Genomic DNA, 14171 nt, shown 5'->3' on the forward strand with positions numbered 1-14171 from the left:
AGAGAAACTGTTATGTGTCAGATCTGGGGAACTCAATGGGAAATGAGATTGGACCACTGTCTAGGAGAGAAGGATGCCACTGAATGGTGGTAACATATGTAGTCTGCTCGCCATGCCTCTCCTGAGAGACATTTGCTCAAGCAGAGGGTGACACGCTCCTTTCCAGTGCTTCCCTGGCAGACGGGCCCACCGGCAGGGTGGACCCAATCACAGAGTCTTGGAACTGCTGTGGTGGTCCCCAGAGACACAGGGTGACAGCAGAGGGCTTTCCAATCCCAGACAAACAAACAAGAACATAAGAAGAAGAACATTGCCGAGCTGTCACTTGGAGGGCGTCCCTGCCTGTAGGACCTGTTTTTGGAAGGCTGAGGTGCAGCCCGGTTCCTCAGGAGCCTCTCTGAGGTAAAATGACTCGCCCAGCATCACACCAAATTGACACGAGGCCCTCCAGGCCACCAGCTACCAGTCAAGAAGCCCCCAGAGGGCTGTTTACTGACAGAAATGGGTCTCCCTCCCCCACAACGCCCCTGCCTTACATCGAACCTGCAGCTGCAGAGGCCCACAGGGTTGGTTAAGGAAGGTTCCTGAGGAAAAGGAAAGGGAAGGGGTAGGGGCTAGTCATTTGGCCTTGGGTCTTCGGGCCCAGTGAGAGTTCTCTTGGGTTTCTCTCTGGTCAGGGGCCGGGAAGCAGCCTGGTCCTACAGCTTCCCAGGTGTGGTCCTGGCAGAGAGGAGATGAGCACAGATGAAGTTAGGACAGAAGAGGACAGGGCGTGTGAGCAGTCTCCCCTGCCTCTCCCAGGCCCCCTGGCATGAAAGCCCATCTTCCCAAAGTAGCTGTTTTAGTCTCCTAGGGCTGCCGTAACAAAGTACCACAAACTGAATGGTTGAAGACACTAGAAATTTGTTCTCACAGTTGTGGAAGCCAGAATTCTATAATCAAGGCGTCAGCAGGGCCACGCTCCCACCGAAGTCTCTAGGGGAGGATACTTCCTTGATCTTTCTAGCTTTTGTGGTTGCTTGCCATCCTTAGTGCTCCTTGGAGACACATCGCCCCAGTCTCAACCCCTCCATCTTCCCATCATTGCCTTCCCTGTGGTCTCTGTGTCGAAATCTCCCTCTTCTCACAAGGACACCACCCTACTCCAGCCTGAACTCATCTTAACTAATCACAAACTATTTCCAACTAAGGTCACATTCACAGGTTCAGGGTGGACATGAACTGGGGGGACACTGTTCAACCCTGTTCAATACCTAAGCACTGGAATCATATAGTCCTGGGTTCTGATCCTGCCTTTGCACTTACAGATTGTGGACTTGGTTATACTTCTTAATCTCGCCAGGCCTCTGTTTCAACATCAGAAAAATGGGGGTATAGTGCATGCCCAGCAGGGCTGTTGTAAAGATTTGAACTCATGTATGTAGAACACATAGTACGTCTCACAAAACAGAAGAGGCCTTTATTTTTATTACTGCAGGACTCTGTCTTGGAGGTGCCCACCCCCTGCAGCTGGCGTAAAGCTCTGGCTCTTGCCAATTTCTATGGTGGTTTCCAGCCTGACCCACAGCAGCGCCCCCAGGCACCTGCTGGGAGCGGCGGAATGCAGGCATGGGGTCATGCGCAGTCTCCTGTCGTCACCCCCAGCATCCCTGTGCACCTGTCCGTCTTCTGGGCAGAGGTCAGGATGTGGCATTCTTCACAATAGGCAAGCACGTGTCCAGGGGAAGCCAAAGGGACAAGGTGGTGTGATTCCATCAGGGAAACATCCACAGGATTCCTTCTGTTGTTCCCAAGTTCCAGACTCCAGGCTGAGCCGGCAGGAGTGAATTTGTGTCTTCAGACCGGAAGCTGCCCAGCACATGGTATCTGGCTAGAGCTGCGCTCCAACAGCTGTGTGGGCATTATAAATCTCTCCCCTGGAAATGAGCACCGAGGCTCTCTATGTCTCCTGCTAATGGTAAATCTGTCTGTGCCCACAGCGCAAGACCTGGACTCTGAGAGCATCAAGGTGAGACTGTCTGCCTCCCTCTAGCCTGTTTATTGCACCTGCAATCTACTCCTCTCCAAATGTGGAAGGCTGTCTCCTTCATTGAGAGCATCAACGGAGTTTTAACTGCAGAGCAGACTGTACTTCAGATCTAATCGAAATGCCTCTGAACTCAGGCTCTCACCTGAAAACTTTCTGCCAGGAGGGACCCCTCTTCTGCAAGACCCCTGGTGATTTGGATGAGTTTAGGCCAGACAGTGTCCCTTGGGTATTGTGGAGGTTTGTGTGGTTTTTGTTGTTTGATTTTTGGTGCAGTCTATCTTTAAATCTTCACTTTCAAAAAAAAAGTGGTCATTAGCCTCATTTTGATTTAGAGGATGGGAAATCAGAAGTTCAGGTCCCTCATTTATCACCTCATAGACATATGACATTGAACAACCCCTTCATCTCTCTTGGGTTGCTCATTGTAGAAAGATGATCATAAAATCTTATTGGCAGGGGACTTCCCTGGTGGCACAGTGGTTAAGACTCCGTGCTTCCAATGCAGGGGGCCCGAGTTCGATCCCTGGTCAGGGAACTAGATACCACATGCAAGCTGTAACTAAGACTTCACATTCCACAACTAAGGAGCCCATGTGCCGCAACTAAGAAGCTGGCAAGTTGCAACTAAGGAGCCCGCCTGCTGCAGCTAAGGAGCTGGCGAGCCACAACTAAGACCCAGCACAACCAAATAAACAAATAAATAAATATATATATTTTTTAAAAACCTTACTGGAGGGATACAAGGATGAAATGAGATGCTCCATGGCTATCAATCAGAGCTTTAGTTGGAAAGATCCTATGGTACTGCTGATAAATCAACTCCTTGAAAAATAAAAAGCTCTGATTTGTAGCACTTGCCAATTTCTATGGTGTAAATACTCCCATCGCTGCCAATTTTAAGCTACCAACATGACATTGCTGAATGAGGAGTTGGGAAGAGGAGTGAACCACTGGGTCTTCTGAGCTGAGATAAGCCCGCTTGAGTACAGCCTTGAAGACAACAGACACAAACTCTGGCTAATTTTATCACAAAAGAAAATGCACTCAGAGGATGTGGGGTAGCTTGCAGAATTTCCAGCTGGTAAATTAAACTTGGAGTTTGTGCAGCCAGGAGCTATACCCTAAATCCCTGGAGAAGCAGTCTAATAGTGAAGATGCTGCTACTGTCCCCTCTGGCACAGTTACAGTAACATGCCTGTCATCACCAACAGTTCTGGACACTGGTCAATGCCACTAAAACTGCAGCCACTGATATCTCTGAAAACACCACAGAGCTGCTCTTAATGCCATTCTCGCCAGCATAGAGAAGGCACGGGACAGGTGTGGTCCCTGCTTCCTCTCATCATTAGCTAGCTTCCATTTAACCCAGGAAGGTGCATCTGATTGGTAGATTTGAGTCACATGTCTGTGCCTCACTGCAAGGGAAGCTGGCAAAGTGAGCGTATTAGTTTTCTGTGGCTGCTGTAACAAATAACCACCAACGAGGTGGTTTGAAACCACAGAAGTTTATTCTCTCACAGTTCTGCAGGCCTCAAGTCCAAATTCCAGGCATTGGCAGGGCTGCCCTTCCTCTGGAGGTTCTAGGGAAGAATCCTTCCCTGCCTCTTCTGCCTCTGGTGGCTGTCACTATTCCTTGTGGCTATGTCACTCCATTCTATGCTTCTGTCTTCACATGGCCTTCTCCTCTTCTCTCTCTGTGTCTCTCCTCTGTGTGTCTCTTATAAGGATATCTGCCATTGGATTTAGGGCCCACTTGGATAATCCAGGAAGATCTCATCTCCAGACCCTTAACTTAATTGCTTCTGCAGAGACCCTTTTACCAAATAAGGTCACATTCACAGGTTCTGGGGTTTAGGATGTGGACGTATCTTTTGGGGCCACTATTCAACCCACCGCAGTGAGTATCTGTGTTTTCAGCTTCTAAGGTAGGCAGTGAGCCCCATCTCATTAGATGGGAGATTCCTTAATTATAAGAAGGGGGTTCAGAGGCTGGGAAGTCAGAAAAACATCCAATGTCTTCTAGAACTGAGGTCACAATATTTTTCTAAAGACTTCTTTTTAAAAAGTATTTATTTATTTATTTATTTTGGCTGCACTGGGTCTTGGCCGTGGCACTCGGGATATTCGTGCGGCATGCGGGATCCTTTGTTGTACCATGCAGGATCCTTTGTTGCGGCGTGTGGGATCTTTAGTTGCAGCATGCATGTGGGATCTAGTTCCCCCACCAGGGATCGAACCTGGGCCCCCTGCATTGGGAGCTTGAAGCCTTACCCACTGGACCACCATAGAAGTCCCAGGCACAATATTTTTTCAGTAAAGAGTCAGAGGGTAAATATTTTCAGCCTTGAGGGTCATACAGTTAACTATTCAACTCTGCCCTTGTAGCATGGAAACAGCCATAGACATTCTGTAAACAAATGGGGGGTGCCTGCGTTCCGATGAAACTTTATTTACAAAAACAGGTGTCTGTCTAGATTTGGCCCAAGGGCTATAGATCAATGACCCTTGTTCTAGAACATGGAGAAGTGCTTAGTAAGTGTTGATTGAGTCTTCAATCCTCAGTGTGTTTGAAATGTATTGAACACAGAGGATGGACTCACGACAGAAATTAATAAACAACTAAGACTCATCACTAATGCTCTGTGACCCACACTCTTGGATATGCAAGGGTGAAGAACTGTGGTATCTAACCGCAAAAAAAAAAAATCCAGTTTGTGAGATTTACCTGTTTTAGAGCCTGGTGCTAAATGTGGCCCACATTTTGAGCCTGGTTTCATATCTAGTGACAGCACCCCTGACCCAGCCGGAGATCTGGGTGCCTGTGATCACAAGGAGGACGAGGGAAGAGTGTGGAGGGATTTACACAAATGAACCTCATTGGAGGAGCCCCGGGGGCAGGAGCCCAGCACGTCCTGCTGGCAACGGAGAGGAGCCAGCAATGCCTCACGAGTGGCGAATCACATGAAATCCAGATTTCTACCTCCCGGATGGTAAAACAGCTAAAAGGGTAAAAGGGCAATGCTGGTGCTTAGAGTAAAACAAAACAACAACAACAAAAAACATTGGTTTGGAAGGCAGACAGATCCGGGTCCAAGTCTCAGCTCTGCAGTGACCCAGTACAGCACCTGGGAAGGTCACTTTACCTCTCCAAGCCTCAATTTCCTCATCTGTAAAATGGGCAGAGTTAGATCCATCCCACCCAATGGTTACAAAGATTAAAGGAGACAATTTTCATAAAAATTGTAGCACCCAGTGAATGCTCAGTAACTAACACTCGGTTAGTTCCTGACAAGGCTGTGAGATTAAAAGTGAATTTTTGAAGTCTGCACACCAGAACATACATGGCGAAGTAAGCATGCTCCTTCAGAGGAGGCCCCTGGGAAGCCCGACCCCTGGCCAGACAGGCTGCCCGGACGCAGCGGCCCTGGCACAGTATTTTGGGAGCTGGCTGCTCACTAGTCTTCAGCACCTCGGCAGTTTGTCCTGACGTTTCCTCAGAGACAGGCGGGTCCTTGCTCTTGGAGAGTGGACTTGCTTTCTGGATGGGGCCCAAAGTTAAATGGAGCCCGGTCTGATGAACAAGGTAGGAGATGAAGCTGGCTGGGATCGCTCTGGGTGAGAAAAGATCCGTGATTGCAAAATAACGAGCAGGGATGACTTGCATGGCTTGGAGCCTGGCTCTGAAGGAAATCCCTAGAGAGGAGTTCCAAAAGGGCTTTAAGCATTGAGAGCTTTCCTGGAATAAGAGAGTAAGTCCCTGGAGAGATGACTGTGGCAGGGGAAACACTTGTTTGGAAAGGCAAGTACTGGGATGTTTGTGGTCTCCGTACATTAGAGTTGTATCTTGTAAGATTCATTCATTCATCTATTCAACATTTGTTAAGCAGTAGGCCCTGTACTAGGCACTGGGTGTGGTGCCTATCACGACTTCATCCTTACCCTCAGATTTAGAGCCACAAACAGACATTATTACAACTCATATAAAGGAGCATCTAGACAATACCACTGTGATCTTTGCAAATGGTGCCTCTAGAGTTGTACAGTGCACAACCTGTACAAAGGTACATGGAAGCCTTGCTTGAATGGGAGAAAAAATAAGGGTGTGAGTTATATGTGTAGGGTCAGGGAGACACTTGATCTGGATCATTAAGGAGGTAAAGGAGTTTTCAAGGCAAAAGGGGTGGGGAAAGGGAAAACCAGACTCAGGAACAGTGTGTACCAAAGCACCACGAGGAGTACAAGGTGGGTTCTGAGAATGCTGAGACATCTGGTGGATTTGGGGAGGAGGCAGGCTGGGGCTGAGGGGACTGACTTCCTGCACATGAGTCAAGATCCCCCAGGAGCTTCTGGGGGAGTCAGAGAGGCCCATGAATGTCAGACATTCCATTCCTCTGAGTTGGCCTCATGGCCTCTGCCTGAGGGAAAGATGCAAGAAAGCACACTGGCCTTGGTGTGGCACAGATCAGGTCTGGATCCCAGCTTTGCAGCCTGTAGGCTGTGTGTCCTCCAACCAGTCACTTAACCTCTCTGAGCAGGAGTTTCCTAATCTGCAAAGTGGAGGTCATAATGCTGGGAGTTGGGGGATTCGGCAAGATTCGAAGTCTGAGATGAAATAGGTGTCGTAAAAGTTATTTTCTTTCCTCTCCAAGTTCTGGTCTCTGTCAACTTTTGTTTAGGGGACAGAAACCAATACTTAGGGTGCTGACAGCACCAGCCCTCTGTAGGTTGAGCAAGCAGGAGATTATTCTCTTTAGGAAAGTCTCCCTCGATAGTTGGCCCATTAGCATTAGTGAGCACTTTCTCTGTGTTTAGCACTGCCCTTGCTCCTCAGTGGTTGTTTAAAATGCAAATCTGCCCCTTTGAGTCCCCAGTGCTTGGGGGTAAAAGACGTTTACCAGCGTGTTCCATCTACCCCTGAGTGGAAGGGTGGGGCACAGAGAAACGCGGGTTCCACATCTCACCAGAAAGGGAGGAGGTGGGGATTGCTTCCCCTCCTGCCCCCAGAGATAGCAAGGAAGCTCCTGGGATTGCAGTTTGAAGGAAGAAGGAAAAGATCCCCAAGGGCATATGGAACCCACCCCACAGCTCCCTGCACCGTATTGTGCGGGGTGCATTGTGTGGAGTCCTGCAGACATCCTGCATTCCCTGGGTCGGCTCTGTGCACTGGGCTGGGACTGTAAACACCAGTGAGCCCTCAGGGAGTCACAGTCTGGCTGGGAAACCAAAGTAAACAGATAAGCAAGGCACAGGCCAAGGTGATGTTGTAACGGTAAGCGGTAAGCGTGACGGCTACCTGGTACTGAGCATTTACTGAGTCTGGCCCTGTGTGAAGAACCATGTTACCTATTATCTCCACCTTCAGGTGGCTATTAGGAACCACATTTTGTAGATGAGGAAACTGAGGCTCAGAGGGGTGAAAAATGCCTTGCCCAAGGTCAGAAAGCTAGCAGGTGGCAGAGACTACAAAACCCAAGTTCTCCACTGCTATGTTATTTGGCCGGAACAGGAAAATCGGCCCACATGTCTGAGTTCAAGTGAGGGATTTTCCTCTGCTACCTTTCATTGCCTTTCACTGTAGCATCTTGGAAACAAAACCTGCCAAGCCTCTATTGTCTCATTCATGATGAGGGAGGCACCAGAAACCCTCAGAGGTCCCCTCTTAACCACAGGATTCTTCCCAAGACACCCACCCTACTGCAATGTCTTCCCTTCTATGTGAGTGAGTGTGTAACATGGGAGAGAGAGAATATGAAATAAGAAATACTGCAACATAAAAATATGTATGAAATAAAGCCTCCCTTTAGGTGCAAAATGTGGAATCATGCAAATCTTCCCAGTTTAAAAAAAAAGGCATCAGTAATTGCATCATTTCAAAGCCGAATGGCTTGAGTGAAATTTAACCGGTGGCGCATAGCGGCCATGTGTTAGAGACATTTTAATGGATATAAACAGACAGGCTCACCACCCCTTTCAAGGCTATGCTTGAATTCGTTGAGGTTTTAATTATGTAAAGATTTTCAAGAATACATTCCTTTTAAAACTGTGACCTCCCTCATGACTGTTGGTGCATGTATATAAAAATATGTAACCCATATAAATTATGGCTTCCCATATGGCTCCTTCTATGACTTAGCTGCATGCAAAGAACTGCCGTCTAGCTATCAAATAGTAATCAAATCCTTACTGTATGGAGTCCAAACCCCACAGCAGCACCAAATGCAAGTTGTCCCCTCCTTTCCCCCGTTCTCTCATCCCCCATTCCAAACTCCAAGACTGCATTTGCTCTCTCATTTTCCCAGCTCTTAGTTATGTAGATGAAAGAAGTTTCTCTACAGAGTCTTCTCCCCCTTCCTCACTTGTCCCATCCCGTGTCTGTACTGAATGGAGATTCTACTGAGTCTACAGGGTTAAGGACTTAGACCTGGGCTGGCAAACACTCTGACGGAAGAAAGGGAAGGAGGTAGAAACACCAGCATTGGAGGTTGTAGACTCCAGTCCGTGATCACCCCTTAGTCTTATCTCTTTGCACTCTCCCCTGGGCCCCACTATACCTTGCTGACAGCCATTCCTGGGTAGGGGTAATTCCCCAACACGCCCACCGCCCACCCTAGGCTGCCCCCTCTGCCTGGCCTGCCCATCTGCTCCTTCTTCCCGAGTCAGCTCTTGCATGGTCTCTTCTATGTCCCTTCCCCAGTGCCCCCAGCCACACTTAGCCCCTCCTTTCTCTGGAGTCCACCCTTCACACACCCACATTCTTGACAACCACCTGCAAAGGTTCGTTTATAGTTCAGTTTTATCTCTAGGTGGTGAGCTCCCAGAGATCGAGGACGAACTCAGTTTCATGCCTCGATCCTCAGCACTGAGCCCTGCATACGTAGTAGGTGCTCCATATCTATCGCTACATAACAGATGCCCAGGAAAGGCTTCTGGAATCGCACAGAATTGAAAAGGAGAGTGAAAACGAAACATTCCAAGCTTGGGGACGGATATTCCCCTGGGAAAGGCATAGCCAAGGCGACTGCCCAGTTCCTCATTTGTAGCTCTCTTGTACATTCTGGGTGAGTAAGCAGGCACCCTTGGTGTGCTCTATCTCCAAAGATGGCTGAGCAAACAAATCCCATCTCACATGCTCTTTTGCAGTCAGCGTTGCCCCTGCTCCCATCCAAAGGCAGGGTTATCTCCTCTCTGATTGAATCAGGGCTGGCCTCAGAATAGAACACAGCAGAAGTTAGGCTGGTCAGCTTCCAGCCCTCAGCCCTCAGAGGCCTTGCAGCTTCTATTTTCACCATGTCAAGAAGCCCAAGCTATCCTGCTGGAAAGGCCACACGGAGGAAAACCAAGCACCCCAGCTGACAGCCAACACCAACTACCAAACAGATGAGGGAGGACATCTTGGATCTTTTAGCCCCAGCCAAGATCCCAGAGGAGTGCAGCCACATAAGATGAAGAACTGGGCCCCATCTGAATTCCTGATCCACACAATCATAAGCAATAAAATAGCTGCTATTTTAAGCCACTGTGTCATGGGATGGTTTCTTATGCAGCAATAGATAACTGATACGTTAAGTTTTTTCTGAGTAAGCAAACAAATTGGTGGTGGGGGGTTTTGTGGCTTCTGAGCTGGGAGTTAGAGAGGGTATGACTAGAATTCAAGCTTTTCTATTTGTTTTTAGCTTTAAAATATAGAGGCACCCCTTAACCCAGTGATCACAGTTAACCCCATCACCAGAATGGGGCAAATTGTTAAGGAGGCATTGAGAAGAATGCAGGACATTTCTGTGATCGTCCAGTTGAAAGTGTATAACCTGAAAGTAATCATGAAGAAATATCTGACAAACCAAAACTGAGGGGCATTCTACAACTAACTGACCACTTCTCTTAAAAATCGTCAATGTCTTCAAAGACAGAAAAACTAAGGAACTCTTCTAGATTGAAAGAGGCTGAGAGATATGACAACCGAATGCCATATGGGGTTCAGAGTTTCCTTTTGTTATAAAGGACATTCTAGGGACAAGTGGCAAGATCTGAATACAGTTTGTAGATTAGATTATAATGCTGTCTCAGTGTTAATTACCTGATTTTGGTAATTACATTGTAAGATATCATATTGTAAGAGAATGTCATTTGTTTTTAGGAAATACACGCTGAAGTATTTAGAGGTAAAAGAGGTGTTCTGTCTGCAGCTTACTGTGAAACGGTTCTGAAAAAAAATACATCTTTCTCTCCTATATATCTATCTAGAGAGAAACAGAAAAGAATAAAGCAAATGTGATGAAGCGTTTACATTTGGAGAATCCAGGTGAAGGGTATATGGGAATTCTTTGTACTGCTCTTGCAACTTTTCTGTAAGCCCCAAATTATATTCAAATAAAAAGTAATAAAGAAAAAGAAAGAAGCAAATTGTGGTGGGCACATGGTTGCCCCCAAAGAGGAAAAAGTGATCCCCTCTGGGGGCAGAACTGTCCCTGCAAATGCCTGACTCCGAGGTGACTTCTGCTCCTTTCCCATCTCCCTCTCACGGCACGCAGGGGACAGGGAGCCAACGGCCAGCCTGGGCTACCGCTAAACTCACCCCCCCACCCTCACTCACGCCCCGGGTTCTCTGAAGGCAGGGCTGGGTTTTGGACTGTTCACAGCGAGAATCCACAGGCTCTGAGGGGACTGCTAGGGAAAGCTTTCCCTGGGAGCTCCCGGGAGCCCACGGCCATGGAGTCACAGCTCCGCCTTCCTTGCCCATCTGGATTTGGAAGATTCCAATCAGAGCCACAAAGTAGAGGATAATGGAGATGAGGGGCTAGAGCAGCCGCCCTCTGTCAGGAAGCGTTATTGAGAGCACCACCTGGGGTGGTCTCGCTGTTTTACCTGCCAGGGCCAGGCAGGGGTGAGAGGAGAGGATCTTTATGGCCCAGAAGAAGGGCAGCGTGGGTGGCATTGGGATTCGGGCCAACCGAGGCTCCCAGGCTGAGCAATGCCAACCAGGCATGTTTCTGGGCAGAGCTTCCTTCCGGAGGGGAGCTGGCTGAGCAGGAAAGAGCCAGGAGTTTGGAATACGAGAGAGCCGGGAGGGCAGCCTCTGACTCACCCCTTCCTGGTTGGGTGACACCGGCGGGGAGACATCTCATAGCGCTGGGTGAAGGCCCCCATCTGCAAGGGAAATGATCAAACACACATTGAGATGTGAATGAAGTGTTAAGACAGTGCCTGGCACAAAGGAGCATCAGAGCTTCCATTCCACCCATGCTTACAGAGCACAGACTCAGAGCCAGGCACAGTGGGGTGCTTGAGGGGCTGTGCTCTGCCCTCTGACCCCGAGAATGGACGCAAGGCCCTCCCCTCTTGCCCCTTCACACTGATCTTCCCCCTCTTCCATGCCAGCACCACCACCAAAGCCCAGGTGCTAGAGCGTTTCTGGGTTCAAATATGAGCCTCTCCTCTGAGTGACTGAGGTTAAGTTATCTAACCTGTATGTGCCTTGGTTTCCCCACTTGGAACTGGGCACAGTAATAGCATCCACCTTTTAGATTCTTCTGGCTATCAGCTGAATCCATCCTTGCAAACTAAATAATAGCAGTGAATGCTCGTATAGCAGTTACTACGTGCCAGACACAGATCCACACTTTTTATTAGTATCACCGCCATTTCAGAGATGAGGAAGGTGAGGCAGTGAGATACTGCATAATTTGTCCACGATCACAGAGAGAAGAGGCAGAGCTGGGATCTGTGTTCCTAAGCCCTGCTGTCTCCTGCCATGGGCATACAGTAAGTGCTCAATTCACGCCTGCTGTTACTAATGCTCTGAGACGGGGCCAGCTTCACCGATGCACCACCCGCACAGTTCCACAGGGCCTGGCACTTAGAAGGGTGATGCTTGTTAATGCTCTGTCGCTGTCTTGAAATTCTCAATAACTTTAACAAGGGGCCCCACATCTTCATTTTGCACTGGACCCCCGTAGCTGGTCTTGCTCAGAGTCTTACAGGAGGTGACCACCTCCTCCTCTTTCTTCCTCCCCCACCTAGACTGTGAGGTACCTTATCTCTCCATCCACCCTACTCCATGTCTGGCAGGTAGCAGGTGCTCCCCTTCTGGCCGAGAGGGACAGAGGTGGCCAGAGTCACAGCTGTTGTCCCCACCCCTACTTCCTCTCAACACCCCAAAAAGAGCTTCCAGCCCAGGGAACCTCAGGAACTGTCAGGGAAGAAACTTTTCTTGAAGCGTGCAGGGACTCTGGCCAGCGGCCACCAGAACCAGGTCTTTCCTGAATGGCAGGGGGAGGGAGGTGCAGCCAGAAAACACTGTAGCTCACTGCAGCTGGGGAATCCCAGCCGGCCCGAAAGACCCTAATAAACAGTTAATTATGATGCTGGCTCTGTAAACAGTGGCAGTGAGACCCAGCATAATGTGTAATTATGCTGGTTGGAGCTGGAGCTGGGCAGCGTTTTCTCCAGCAATGCTGGAGGGAATGCAGATCTCAGGGCAGGCTTGTGGTCAGGGCACAAAGGTAAACAAGACCTTCCCTAAAGGCAGACAGGACTCAGTCCAAATGTTCAAGTACGGCAATGAGGGTGGTTAAAAGAATTATTTTCCTTTTTATAAAGGGAGCAGGTAGTGGGGAGGGGGAGGGGAGGAACAGACATTTGTGCGGCACCTACTATGTGTGAGACTTGGTTTGGGGCCAGGCAGGAGGGGGCTTGGGCATTTCTGGAACTGGATGTCATGCCCCTCCCCTCCCTGCCTGCCTGCCCTCCCCTCCTCCACACACATTTCTAATAACTGATATTTTAAAAATTGAGGTGAAATTCACATAACATAAAATTAACCATGTTAAAAGTGTACAATTTGGAGGCCTTTAGTACATGCACAACTTCTTTTTCATTAAATTGAAACTAACACAGTTTAGTTAGTTTCAGATGTACAGCAAAGTGATTCAGTTATACATATATCCAGTTTTTCCTATTCTTTTCCATTATAGGTTATTACAAGACATTGAAAATAGTTCCCTGTGCTATACAGTAAGTCCTCATTGTTTATTTTATATAGTGTAGTACCTTCACAATCTTCTGCAACCATTATCTCTATCAAGTTCCAAAACATTTTCATCACCCCAAAAGGAAACCCTATACCTGTTACTCACTTACCCCCTGGCCGCCACTAATTTCCTTTCTGTCCCTATGGATTTGCCTACTCTGGACATTTTATATAAACAGAATCAGATCACACGTGACCTTTGGGGACTGGCTTCTTTCACGTTGCCTCATGCTTTCCAGGTTCACCCACGTGGGAGCATGCCTCAACACTTTATTACTTTTTATGGTCGAATAATATTCCATTGTCTGGATAGGCCACATTTTGTTTATCCATTGGTAGATAGTGGGTTGTTTCTACTTTTTGGCTTTTATAAATAATGCTATGAACATCTGTGGACAAGGTTTTGTATGGTCATGTTTTCAGTTCCCTTGGGTGTGTGTATATATATACGTATATCTCATGACCCAGGAGTGGGACTGCTGGGTCATAGGGTCACCCTATATTGAGCTTTGTGCTGCTTTCTATGGCACCTGTACCATTTTTCATTCCCATAAGTAATGCACAAATGTTCCGATACCTCCCCACCATTGCCAACACTTTTCTTTCTTTCATTTTTAAAATAATCACTGATTTCTCATGGGGGCTGAGGTAAGCTCCTGTCTGCCACTGGGGCTGAAACACAGAGCCATGTCTTCTGGAATTACAGGAAAGCCCTATAAAGGCCAGAGTGCAGGACGAACAATTTGGGTCCCCCCAGAAATCATTCATCACACAGAAAGAGACAGATAAAAACAGCAGCTCCAAGCTACACCAGTCCTACGGGGCCTGGTGAGGATTTCAACATGGCAAGCTGCCCCCAGGTGCCGTGTGGGTACCATGGGGGGAAACGGCTGTGTGTGGACTTGAGAGATAGCCTAGACCCTTGGAGCCCCGCCAGCTCTGCCACGGACACCTCTGCCTGCCTGTCACTGAGGGAGGCGATGTTTTGCCAGCTCTGCTAGAGCACTGATGGCCTGAGGGACCTGGCACAGGGCAACGCTGACAAAACGAGGGGCCACTCGGGTACCGGCAGGTGGTGGGAACAGGGCCAGCTTGTGTGAATAGTCACATGACTTC

General features: G+C 48.4%; 1 protein-coding gene across 3 annotated transcripts in view; it reads right to left on the reverse strand.

The window, feature by feature from the left end:
- Positions 1 to 14171, reverse strand: part of SPRING1 (SREBF pathway regulator in golgi 1) — a 313869-nt gene that overhangs the window by 83775 nt on the left and 215923 nt on the right. For 2 of the 3 annotated variants that reach the window (XR_003436712.1, XR_003436711.1), the window contains exon 6: positions 11112 to 11173. The gene's annotated coding sequence lies outside the window, so the exon portion shown is untranslated. Of the gene's footprint in view, positions 1 to 10892; positions 11174 to 14171 lie in introns of those variants that run through there. The other variant, XM_027124690.1, reaches the window with a different exon arrangement.

The sequence above is a fragment of the Aethalodelphis obliquidens genome, unplaced genomic scaffold, assembly GCF_003676395.1.
Source record: "Aethalodelphis obliquidens isolate GAN/ISIS:26980383/991018 unplaced genomic scaffold, ASM367639v1 scaffold28, whole genome shotgun sequence".
NCBI lineage: Eukaryota > Metazoa > Chordata > Mammalia > Artiodactyla > Delphinidae > Aethalodelphis > Aethalodelphis obliquidens.